The sequence below is a fragment of the Arvicanthis niloticus genome, chromosome 2 (genome assembly GCF_011762505.2).
Source record: "Arvicanthis niloticus isolate mArvNil1 chromosome 2, mArvNil1.pat.X, whole genome shotgun sequence".
Lineage (NCBI taxonomy): Eukaryota > Metazoa > Chordata > Mammalia > Rodentia > Muridae > Arvicanthis > Arvicanthis niloticus.
The window spans coordinates 87,703,137-87,714,973 of record NC_047659.1 but is presented as its reverse complement, the minus strand read 5'-3'; the positions used below and the strand labels follow the sequence as shown (position 1 = coordinate 87,714,973).

Genomic DNA, 11,837 nt, shown 5'->3' with positions numbered 1-11,837 from the left:
TAAAGCGAAATGATTGACAGTAAGTCTGCCTGTACCTTTAGAGCTATTTGAAACTACTACATTTTGTAAAATAGTATGACTATTCTTCTCCATATGTACTTATTTTTTTATATATAAAAACAATCAACATGTATTTAATATGCATTGTAAGGGTTCAAGCAGACTTAATTAAAACAAACAAACAAAAATAACAACACAGCTTAGAAAACAAAGAGAAAGGACAGACAGTCTAAGAAAAAAAGACAACACAAAAGAGAGGTGGACAATGTGCATCAGGGCTCTGGGCTGGAGACCTGCTTTGAATAGGTTTCTTGCAGGTACTTCTTAAATGCTGTGGGGTTTTTCCAGAGCTCCGCAGCATGTGTGTTCAAAGGGCTATCGATGCTGGGTTCTCCTAGCAGGCTCTGGATAGAGAGTAAGATGGTCCTGACGTCATAGAGTGCAGACCACTTCTCCTTGAGGATGTCCAGGCAGATGTTGCCCTGGGTGTCCACGTTGGGGTGGTAGCAGGCGGTGAGGAACTTCACTGTGGGGGCGTTGTAAGGGTAGCCACTGGGGAACTCTAGGGAGTGCTTATACTCAGGTCTTCATATACGGTACCAGCTGCTCCGTGGATGGTCCCCACCCATTTGAACAGGTTGTCTGATTCAGGGAAGGCGGAAATTCCTTTGTCACCAGACATCATAAGGGCCATCAGCTTCTGCTGTAGTCTCTTACCCACAGGTCTCTGGGTGGTGCCCCCGCAGGGCTCGGCTCCTTTTAAAACAGCGGCAACGCTGGCAGCAGCTGGGTCACGGTTTTGTGAGGCCATCCTAGAAGTGCTGGCACCAAGACAGGAGTGTGGAGATCATATGTAATTATCTTTATTTGCTTAAACATTTCTTGTGGAACATAACACTATGACAAGATCACCAGTCTCATGCTTGTCACAAGGATACATTGTAAAGAAAATATTTTATGTGTTATTGGAATAACAATTCATAATTTTAAATGCATTTTAACAATTGACCTATAATAAGTCACACAAGTACCAGTTCCTCAAAAACTCCTTTTGCAAATAGTTAAACATAAAAATGAACATAAAAATGGATTCTTGGACAGAGCATTCCTGTGAGAATTTATTGACAATGAGTAAGCATTTTCAAGCAAAAGCTACAATGACAGAAAATTATATAAAACTCAACACTACAGACCATACAAATGTATTGACAAGCTCCATACACATTCAAAGGCTCAAATATTTAAAATAAATGATGAAAAGTCTGACTGGAGTGAGGAAAGAGGGAACTGCTATAATTAAATTATAATATTAACTTTTCAAACAAATTAAAAGTTTGAAATTTAGAAAAAAATAGCAGAAATTTGTAGACTTTTACACGTGATCAAACTATAGGAGCCCTAGAAACCACATAATCTTGTTGCACGTGAGTTCTTGTTTGCAGAACTTTTTCTTTCATTGGTTTGCTATGCTATTTTAGGGAATATACTTTTATGTTGTATGAGGAAAATGCACTCCACACATTAGATTTGACAGTTCAGTTTCTCCACGTTTATTTGCATGGTGGTGAGACTTTGTCCTTTTATTCAGTAGCTTACTCTAGTGTAAGTTCATAAGATTGTGTGTGTGTCTGTCTGTCTATGTGTGTGTGTGTGGTCATTTGACTTAAGGTACAAAGCATGCATTTATTCAGAAACTCTTTACCAGCATGATTCAGTGAAAATTTCTTAAAACATCATCAGATGGATAAAAGATAGATAGAGCACCTCAGTGGACTTCCTCTTTGCTTCGAAAGTGTTTCAAGGCTTATGGGATATTATGAACCAGGCCAGAGAACCGACCATTTTCTACTTTGTATATTAACTTCATCATTTTAAAATGTGGTTTATTTGGAAGAAAATGTCATCGTGGGAACATGCACTAGTTTTAGAATGGAGTCTTTTAGTTCCTGAAACAAAGCACTGATGTAAGCACATTGATAGGAGAATAGTGATCCCGTGATTTAGGAATCCAAAGTTGTTGTTGTTTATTATCATTGTTGTTGTTGTTGTTGTTATTATTATTACCAATTTTATGTGGAAAGTGAGAAAAAAGGCTCCTTCAGAAAAATATATCTGATTTCTCTGGCAATATGAGATACTCTTGAAACAAATTTACACCTAGTCTAGATACAGTAGAGGTTGGGCTTGAATAGTTTGCTTTTTTTGCTAGCTTATATTTTATCTTAGTATTCCACTTAGGGAAGGACCAGCATAAAGAATTAATTAAAGAATGGAGCTAATGAAACTGAAAATTTGTCTCTGGCTCTATCCCCTTGTCTGACCCTTCCCATTATCACATGAACGAGGGGTCTCCCTGGAATGCATCTTTTAAAATGATGTGTCTACTGCACCTCAAATTATGCCCATGACTTTCATACTTGACTCTTTTATGGTTTATGTAAAGTTATATGTGACAAACAAGTAAACAAACATGCTTTATCAAAAGCTGTGCATAATAAACCCAAAGAGCCTACAGGACACTATACCTAAAACTTCCATTTCACCTATGAGGAAATTAAGGCTCAGAAATAATTAGTAAAACTATCCAAGGTCAATGAACTAGCTAATAGTAAAATTAAAATCAAATATAACCTTCCTAAATTTGTAAACATGTTGCATACCCTTTGGAAAAGACATTAAAAAGAGATGTCTTCATGCCAATGGCCTGGAGGGTGGGTTGCATTAAAGACAATATTTGATTTATAAATTAAGATCCAGTTAGAGTTTAGAAAACAATATAAGGTCAATTCAGTGTGCCAAATGCAGACAGAACATTGTAAAAGAAGGAAAAATTCCTCTAGAGGTTAGAGAGGTCATTACATTAATAAGCTGCTCATCCCACTGTTTATAAACAGGAGGACGTGAGTTTGGTACCCCAGCACTCATGTCAAAAAATAGTAATGGAGAGATTCAGAGACAGATCACTGAGAGATCACTGCACAGACAATCTAGCTAACTCAAGTGGGATGAGAGATGTTGTCTCAAACAGTGAGGTGCAGGACCTACAGAGTTGTCTCGGTGGTTAAGAGCCCATGTTCTTGCAAAGGGTCTGAGTTTGATTCCCAGCACCCAGGTGGAAGTTCACCAACTTCTCAGTCACTAGGCACCCATGTGGTGCTCAGACACATATGTGGGCAAAACACTCCTATGCACAAAATAATGAAATACAATCTAGGAAAAAGAAAGGATCTAATAAAAGAATAAGATGAAAAGTAATCGCCAGGCGGTGGTGGCACACGCCTTTAATCCCAGCACTTGGGAGGCAGAGGCAGGCAGATTTCTGAGTTTGAGGCCAGCCTGGTCTACCGAGTGAGTTACAGGACAGCCAAGGATACACAGAGAAACTCTGTCTCGGAAAAAACAAAAAAACAAAAAAGAAAGAAAGAAAGAAAGAAAGAAACAAAGAAAGAAACAAAGAAAGAAACAAAGAAAGAAACAAAGAAAGAAACAAAGAAAGAAACAAAGAAAGAAAGAAAAGTAATCAAGGAAGATACCCAAAGTCAACTTCGGGCTTCACATGCTCACACATAAGGGAGCATGCCTCCCACACACCTGTACACATACACATACTCAGTGTATAAATTTTTCCTTGTCAATATTCTTTAAACCTTACATCATAACAACTACTCACATTAGGTTTATATTGTCTGGTATATTACGAGTAATTGACAAACAACTTACAGCATGTGGGAGGATCACATAGGTAGTAATACAAACACTCTGCCATTTTATCTAGTCTTTTAGAATTCCTTAATCTTGGTCTATACATGTGTATTGCAGCCAACCCCTTGCATGTACTGAGGAATACTATCCAGAGAGAACATATTTATAAAGTTTAATAGATGGGTTTTAGTTAAATTTTACCAGTCACAGGAAAAGTTCAACAAATGACTGTAGTATAATTTTCTTTCCTGCACTTAGAATTCCCTAGAACACCAATAAGAACCAGAAACTCTCTATAAATTTAAAATGAAAACAATAAGTCTTTAGATAAATACTTTAAAATAAGATACTTTGTGCAGTATAAATTTTTAAATAGGAGTGTGTGTGTGTGTGTGTAAATGTAGTAATTAAAGAGGAAATTTTTAATTTGTGAGGGAGTCAGAAGCATATGGTAGAAATGCTAGGGGTAAGAGGGAGCAGAAATGATGTAATTGCAGTACTCATGTATGCAATTCTCAAAATATGAAATATATTTTTTAATTTAAAAAATGAGCTAGATCATCTGAGCAGTGAGCTTGCCTGTAATCCCAGCACTCAAGAGGCAGAGGCAGGCAATCTCTGAGTTTGAGGACAGCCTGGCCTACAGAGTGAGTTCCAGGACAGCCAGAGCCACACAGAGAAATCTTGTCTTAAGAAAATAAATAAATAAATAAATAATAAACAAACAAACAAATGGGTTAGAGAGATTAAGAACACTAAGTACTTTTCTTCAAAGGAAATTCAAAATTCAAGAGGACTTGAATTTAACTTCTAGCACCAACATAGTAGTTCAAATTCCAAGATATCTGAACCCTCTTCCAATCTCCAAATGTATCAGATACATATGTGGTGCCCAGACAGACAGACAAACACGCAAAATACCCATACACATAAAATAAAAACAAATTTTTAAAAATCACTTACAACATCATCTTGAAATACTTTTCACCATCTTACCACTGTTCATACCAAATTTTTCATACACACACAAACACACACACACACACTACTTCTCCTGTTTTTACTAAAAGTATTAAAAAGAAGGAAAACAAGATAATGCACCTTGAATTCCATAGCTGGTGGAAGAAGAAAAAAACAAACCTAAGAAATAAATAAATAATAAATAAATAAACAAACAAATGTCTCCTCTTCACAAGTAAATCTGGCTCTAAGTACATAACACAAAGCCTTGATTTAAGACAGTCCACATACCGAGAGGTCAGCATGACCTATTTACAAAACATTAGACAGAAGGGGCTCAGAATGTTATTGTGATAGTGACAGAAAAGAAATTTTGAATGTTGAAAAAAAAAAGATGTGTACAAGAATGTAAAATATACTTGACCCGTAGAACACATCTTTGAAACAAGAAACAATGAAGAGTAGAGAAATGGAAGGCTTTGCTGCTTATGTTCACACATGACTAATTTCTAAGACAATTACCTAATTAAAGTCCAAATTAGCTAGGCAAAGCTTCTGGAAAAAATCCTGTGCTTAGGCTTTGGACACTAACAACATCACTGAGAAGTTAGAGCAGCCATTCTGTTCCTTGTACCTATGGGTTCCAAAAAGTCACTGCACTGTCACTAAACCAGACCCAGTCAGGTTTTATCTTATGTCAATGCTTACCATACAAGTTTAGTCTTGTTATTTTTACTTACAAAATTTTAATAAAACCTGGAGAAATCTCTCTCTCTCTCTCTCTCTCTCTCTCTCTCTCTCTCTCTCTCTCTCTCTGTATTTCATTCGGTGTGTGTGTGTGTGTGTGTGTGTGTGTGTGTGTGTGTGTGTGTATTCCAAGGACAACACCTGCATATTAAAAGTATTCTTGAAGAATAAGGAAAGAGAAAAATACATTTCTAACCCATATATTTTGAAGCTGCTACTACTGTATTCTGAGTTGCCACTACTGTATTCTGAGTTGCCTTATAATTAATTCTTTGTTTCATAGTATTCAGAGATTAGTCGTTTGGAGAAAATATGAAGAACTCTTTGTCTGGCCTTTCTGAATCTATTTTTCACAGTTGCAAAGTACTGGTCAAACAAATTAAATTACTGCAGCTGTATGTAACTAATTTTATGTAAATTAAGGTGTTAATGTTCTGAATCACATTCCTGAAACCAGTCTGTTTTCTCTTGCAGCTTTTCTTCATTAATGATGCTATGAATAGTCAAATCGAAAAATTAATGCCTACAAGACTAAGCGGGTGAATTGTTACCCTCTGGCCCTTTGAAGAATTAGATCTATATATAGTTTTATAGTCAACTCAGTCTATAGTTGTCAGTAGCCCAACAAATAAATAAACATTTTAAGCTTAATGCAACTAGGGGTGAGATTATGTGAAATAAATTTAATTTTGTTTATATACAAGGAGAGACCTTTGCAAGGTGCTAGATTGTAAAATGCAAAATAAATGCCAAATTGGACCCTTCAGGGGAAGCCTCTCCCTCCCAGTTAAAGGCACCAGCTTATTCCAACATTTACTCTTTGTCTGAAAGTACAAGTCACTGCTTCAACAATGACCTATGTGATGTTATGGATTGTTGGTGGAATAAAACATTTGTAATGGAAAGCACTGAAGAATACTGCAGTTAGAAGAAAGAAAGAGCTTCCAAATCACGTAAGGAAAGACTATTTTCTTATGACTTGATAAGCATAGGTAACTCATTACTTGCATTAAAATTAGTTGATAAGAGATGAGCACAAATTGTTTATATATTAGGATTTATGTCTAGGAAAATAGACACTGGTCTAATTTCCAAAGTGTAAGACACACACACACACACACACACACACACACACACACACACACACATATATATATATATATATATATATATATATATATATATATATATATCATATACATACATCTTATACACATTCACATGCATATAATATGAAATGGGACTCCAGGTTGAATTCTGCAAAATACAAAATAACATCTTTTAAATAAATAATTATAGTAAGGATGAAAAATCAAACATTTCAGAGTATTTTTTGCAAAACATTTTCAAGCAGTATCCCCTTTGTTTTTGCTACATCTTCCAAGAGATTAATGATCTATAGATGATTCAAGCCTATTTAATTTTTCATTCAGATAGAATGAAACCCACTGTGTCATTTTTCGTTCTCATCTGATCCTTCAATCTATTTTAAATGTGTATATCAAACAAATGGAATAACAAACAGGATAATCCTAGTTTGCAAAACCTCTCAAAATTAAAATCTTGGGCCTTTTTATAAGAGTGGTTAGTCTAATAAATTGCAAATTGTGAGCACAGTTGGGCATCAATTGCTAAAATGCTTGCCACCAGGAAGAGATAGCCATGCAGTCGCTGCCCAGATTAAATCTGAACAGAAGTTATAGCACAAATTGGGAGACTTCTAAAAGGAGAAGTACAGTTCTGTGTATAAAATTGCCTTCTCAGGCAGCATCACATTGAATACAGCTTACAAACCAGAATCATTTAGGAACTAGCTTCATTTCTTGGGGATTTGTCTCTGGCAGCTTTGGAAACAAGCCTGGGTGTCATCTGATTTAAACAAGCATGGAGTTCGGACAATGGCTCAGCAGTTAAGATATCTAGCTTTGTTTGCATGAGCACTTGAGTTCAAACCCTCAACGCTCATGTTTAAAACATATATGGTTGAGTAGACTTGTAACTCCAGCAATAGAGAGCAGAAATGAGAAGGTCCTGAGAGCTCCCTGTCCAGCCATCCTAGGCAAAATGGCAAGCTTTCAATTCATTGTGAGAGACCCTGTCTCAAGGAAGTAAGGCAGAAAAATGAAAAAAGAAAACAAAATGTCTACAAGTGTACCGACATATTCACATACATGCACTACACACATACAGCATACATAATATACATATGCATGCACACATGCTTTTAAATAAAATATAAAGGAAAAGCCGGGCGGTGGTGGCGCACGCCTTTAATCCCAGCACTTGGGAGGCAGAAACAGGTGGATTTCTGAGTTCGAGGCCAGCCTGGTCTACAGAGTGAGTTCCAGGACAGCCAGGGCTACACAGAGAAACCCTGTCTCGAAAAACCAGTATATATATATATATATATATATATATATATATATATATATATATATGAAAGTATATAGAATTAATTTGGACTACTATTCAAACAAGCAATTCACATCTTTTTAAACCTAAGACCTAATGATAATACATTACATACGACATATATTATTCCAAATTTTTAAATTTTATCAACCAACACTATCTTCTAACATCAATAAACTGTAGCAAATTCTGCAATTTTACATTGTATGATTACAAAGTTCTGAAATTTTTTTTCAATGCCACCTGCTCTGGAATTGGAGGGCTAACAGAGGATCTGGCTCTCAAAAGTACATAGTTGAAGGCTTTTGGCTTCTTAAAGAGGCCTAGGTTCTTCCTATAAGTCTCCAAGCCATTTACGTACATGAAGTGTAAAGCATGTGGAGAGAGCTGCTTTGAGACTCTTCAAGTGTGTCGAATTCTTATGTACCGGTTCCTTTCCAACATTCAGCACAAAGTTATTGTTAAACCTTCTGTGGCAGGTTCCTAATGCACTGAAGATATATGAGTTTACTTTTGACTTCTAGAAAGAGGAAACGATTGGATTTGTTTGTGTATTCCTTATTACCAAACAGAATACCTTAACCGTAAACATTTGCCCCCTTGTCTAAGGGACACTAGACACAAAAATCAAGAGATCTGGCATCAGATTCTGGCACTGGTAAAACAGTGGGCAATCAGTTAACCCTGTGATCCCGGTTGCCCCCCCAAAATGCCTCTGAGAAACAAAACAGATTTGAAAATCACCTCTTCCTTCACAAAGTTAACCCATCTGTTTCAAAAATATTTCCATACTAGTGTGTGTCCGCCATATGCTAACTGTAGGGTTGCCTCATAAGCCAGCATTCTCTCCTCTCCCAGTAGAACTCATGCTCTGGCTGAGCAAACAGGCCTGTACAACTTGATAGCGTGTGTGATGGGGATCACGAGGAATGGCCTAAGTGTATAGTCCTGTATGGGGCATGATCAGCTTATGGACATCATTGGAATCAATGAAAACAATAGAAGGTAAGGCTGAGGTCATAACAACATTTGACTTTTTGTAAGGGCAAAAATTGGCCCTTAAAAAAAAACCAGAATTTTAAACCCTTTGTTAATTTTTGCATACTGTAAGTCCACTGAGTATTTGATAAATAGATGAATAGACCTGAGAAGACAGGTATTTATAGCATAACTAGTGAATGGAACTAACGTTCTTTACTTAAGGCTACATGGAAGTAGATAATACACAAAACCTTCTATACATCTATTTTATAAATCTTGGTACATTTGAGCATATGTATGTACTAGTGAAATCAATGTACTATATGCTGCCTTTTCCTCCAAGAATTTTCCAAAGCAGTTTCATGTGTGTTTATTTTGTGGTAAGATAAATAACACTGAAGAGCTCTTCTAACACATTTGAAAACCTGTATGCATTGTTAACTACTGTATACATTGTTATACTACAGTATAGCAGATACCTAGAGAGAGTTCATCTAAATGGACTAAATCTTCTAGCTATGGAGTATCCATTCATTTTCTCCTCTTCCAATCCCCCAGCAAATGTCATTTTATTCTCTGCTTCTTGGAATTTGGTCATTTTAGATTCTTCATATGTAAATGGGATCATGTAGTATTGGTCATTCTGTAATGGGTTAACTTCACTGACTATAATTTCCTGGCTATTCACTCATATTGTCACAAATGGTACTTCCTTTTAAGACTGAATAATATTCCATCATAGGAACCTAGCACACTTTTTCTATTAATTTATTGGCTGATGGATAGTTACATTGCCCTCATGCCTCGGCCATTGTGACTAATACTGCATTGAATATAGCAGGCAAATTTGTGTGGTGTGTGTGTGTGTGTGTGTGTGTGTGTCCAAGATCGTGCTCTTAAATCTATGGCAGTGGTTCCCAAAACTCCTAATGTTGTGGTTCCTTAATATAGATCTTCATGTTATGGTGATCTCCAACCATAAAATTATTTTGTTGCTATTTCATGACTGTAATTTTGCTACTTTTATGAACCATAATGTAAATATCTGATATGCAGGATATCTGACATGTGGCCCCTGTGAAAGCGTCACTTAATCCCCAGAAGTGCCACGCCCCACGGTCATGAACGGCTGATTTATAGGGTTTCTTGGGTAGTAGTTCTTAGAATGCATTAAATAATCTTCCATGGAGTTTTACACAGTGACAAAACATTCCACATTCCCATTAACAGTAGAGAAGTACCCCAATTTCCTCATGTCCTTGTCAATGTTCATCTTTCATTTGAATTTCTGTCTATCTGTGATAATTATCAATAGCCATCTCAACAGATAAAGATTTTCAAAGTAGATGGCTAATCATATTGTACCAGAATGTTCCTGTAATGTCCAGGAATCCCCTCAATGGACTGACTTTGAAATAAAATTTTATTTTGGTAATAATCTCTTTTATATTTTGATAGCATTCTCTCTTAATAGATGCCTAATTTATCCTGAAATCTTCATTGTGTTGCATCATTTTGTAGAGAAGTCAAATTATATTAATTAAATAATCCTAGAAGCATAATATGAACATCGAGATAGATGTGAAAGACAAGCAGAAGGAGAATCTCGGATAATTGAACCCCTCTGGTGCTCCAGGCACTGTGCTGGCTTAGGCTTTCACTGCATCTAGTGCTTGGCTTGATCCTGTCAAAACCGTTCCGAGTGTCTCAGCTAGGTGATCAAGATCATGTTAATAGTATGCAACCTTGATCTGACATGATGAAAATAGCACTCTCCTTCTGTGGTCTTCCTTCCCCAAACCTGTAATCACAAGAAATACCTCAGAGGGATTTCAATAGTGGGGCATCAAATACCTGGCCAGTCTACCTCCAGACTGTCAAGGTCATCACGAATAATGAAAATCTGAGGAACTGTCATAGCCAAGAGGGGCCTAAGGAGACGTGACAAGTAAATGTGACGCATTGTGTGCTCAATACAATGAAACAGACAGAAGGCACAAGGCAAGAAATAGGAGAATTTGAATAAAGTATTGACTTCAGTTAAGGGGAACACATCAGTATTTTTGGCAATTACAGCAATCCTGCTGTACATGAAAGTGAGAGGTTCCAAACAGGGTGCATGGACAGATGCTCCCCTCACCATCGTCTCAGTTTTTCTGCAAAAGGAAAAATTCTGAATTTTCAAAAGTGTAAGTTTTAATGATCTAAAACTTTATGCCATGTGTAGAAAATGCCTTATATCATTATGTTAAGTGAAATAAGCCAGACTTGGAAAGGCAAATTCTGTTTATTTCATGTATGGAATCTAAAAAAGAAAAAAAAAGGCCTGAGAGCAGAAGTGGGGTTATTTGATAAAGATAAGATAGAGAGATGTGGATGGTTTATCATTATACAGATACAGATATGACTTAGATATGTGCATTCTCAGAATACACATATCAATATATGAAATATAGAATGTGCATATGAAATCGCACAGGGAAAACTACAGGTTAAGTCAAAAGTGTTTTGTATTTTGCTTGGGGTGTTTGTGTGTGTGTGTGTGTGTGTGTGTGTGTGTGTGTGTGTGTGTGTGTGTGTCTGACTGACTTAGGCTAGTCCTGAATTCGGTGTATAGTACAAGTTTACCTTGAGTCCATTATCCTCCTGTCTCAGCACCCTGCTTCCCACAGAGTGCTGGGATTGCAGATACATATGACCTCATCTAGCTCTAAATTGTTCTAAATTTTTAATTCCTGAAATCCCTGAATTAACACAGAAAATCTGAGAGTCACTATCCACCAAATTATTCTTACTTTATATTGTTTATATATAATCCATAGACTCAAATAATATGTAATATACATTATATATGTTTCTCTCATATCTAATAAAAGATACATTCAAATTAATACAAAATTGTTGTATGCATGCAACAAACTCATTAATTAATTTTTCCAAATGATCTAAATATATTCCAATATTCTAGATAAATATCAATATAAGATGTTCTTCATAGATCTTTCAAATGTTATTCCACGTTTAGGTTTCTACTG

General features: G+C 36.2%; 1 pseudogene; it reads right to left on the bottom strand.

Moving 5' to 3' along the window:
- Positions 1-272: 272 nt before the first annotated feature.
- LOC117704505 (ubiquitin-conjugating enzyme E2 C pseudogene) lies at positions 273-811 on the bottom strand (annotated as a pseudogene).
- Between the last annotated feature and the right edge of the window lie 11,026 nt (positions 812-11,837).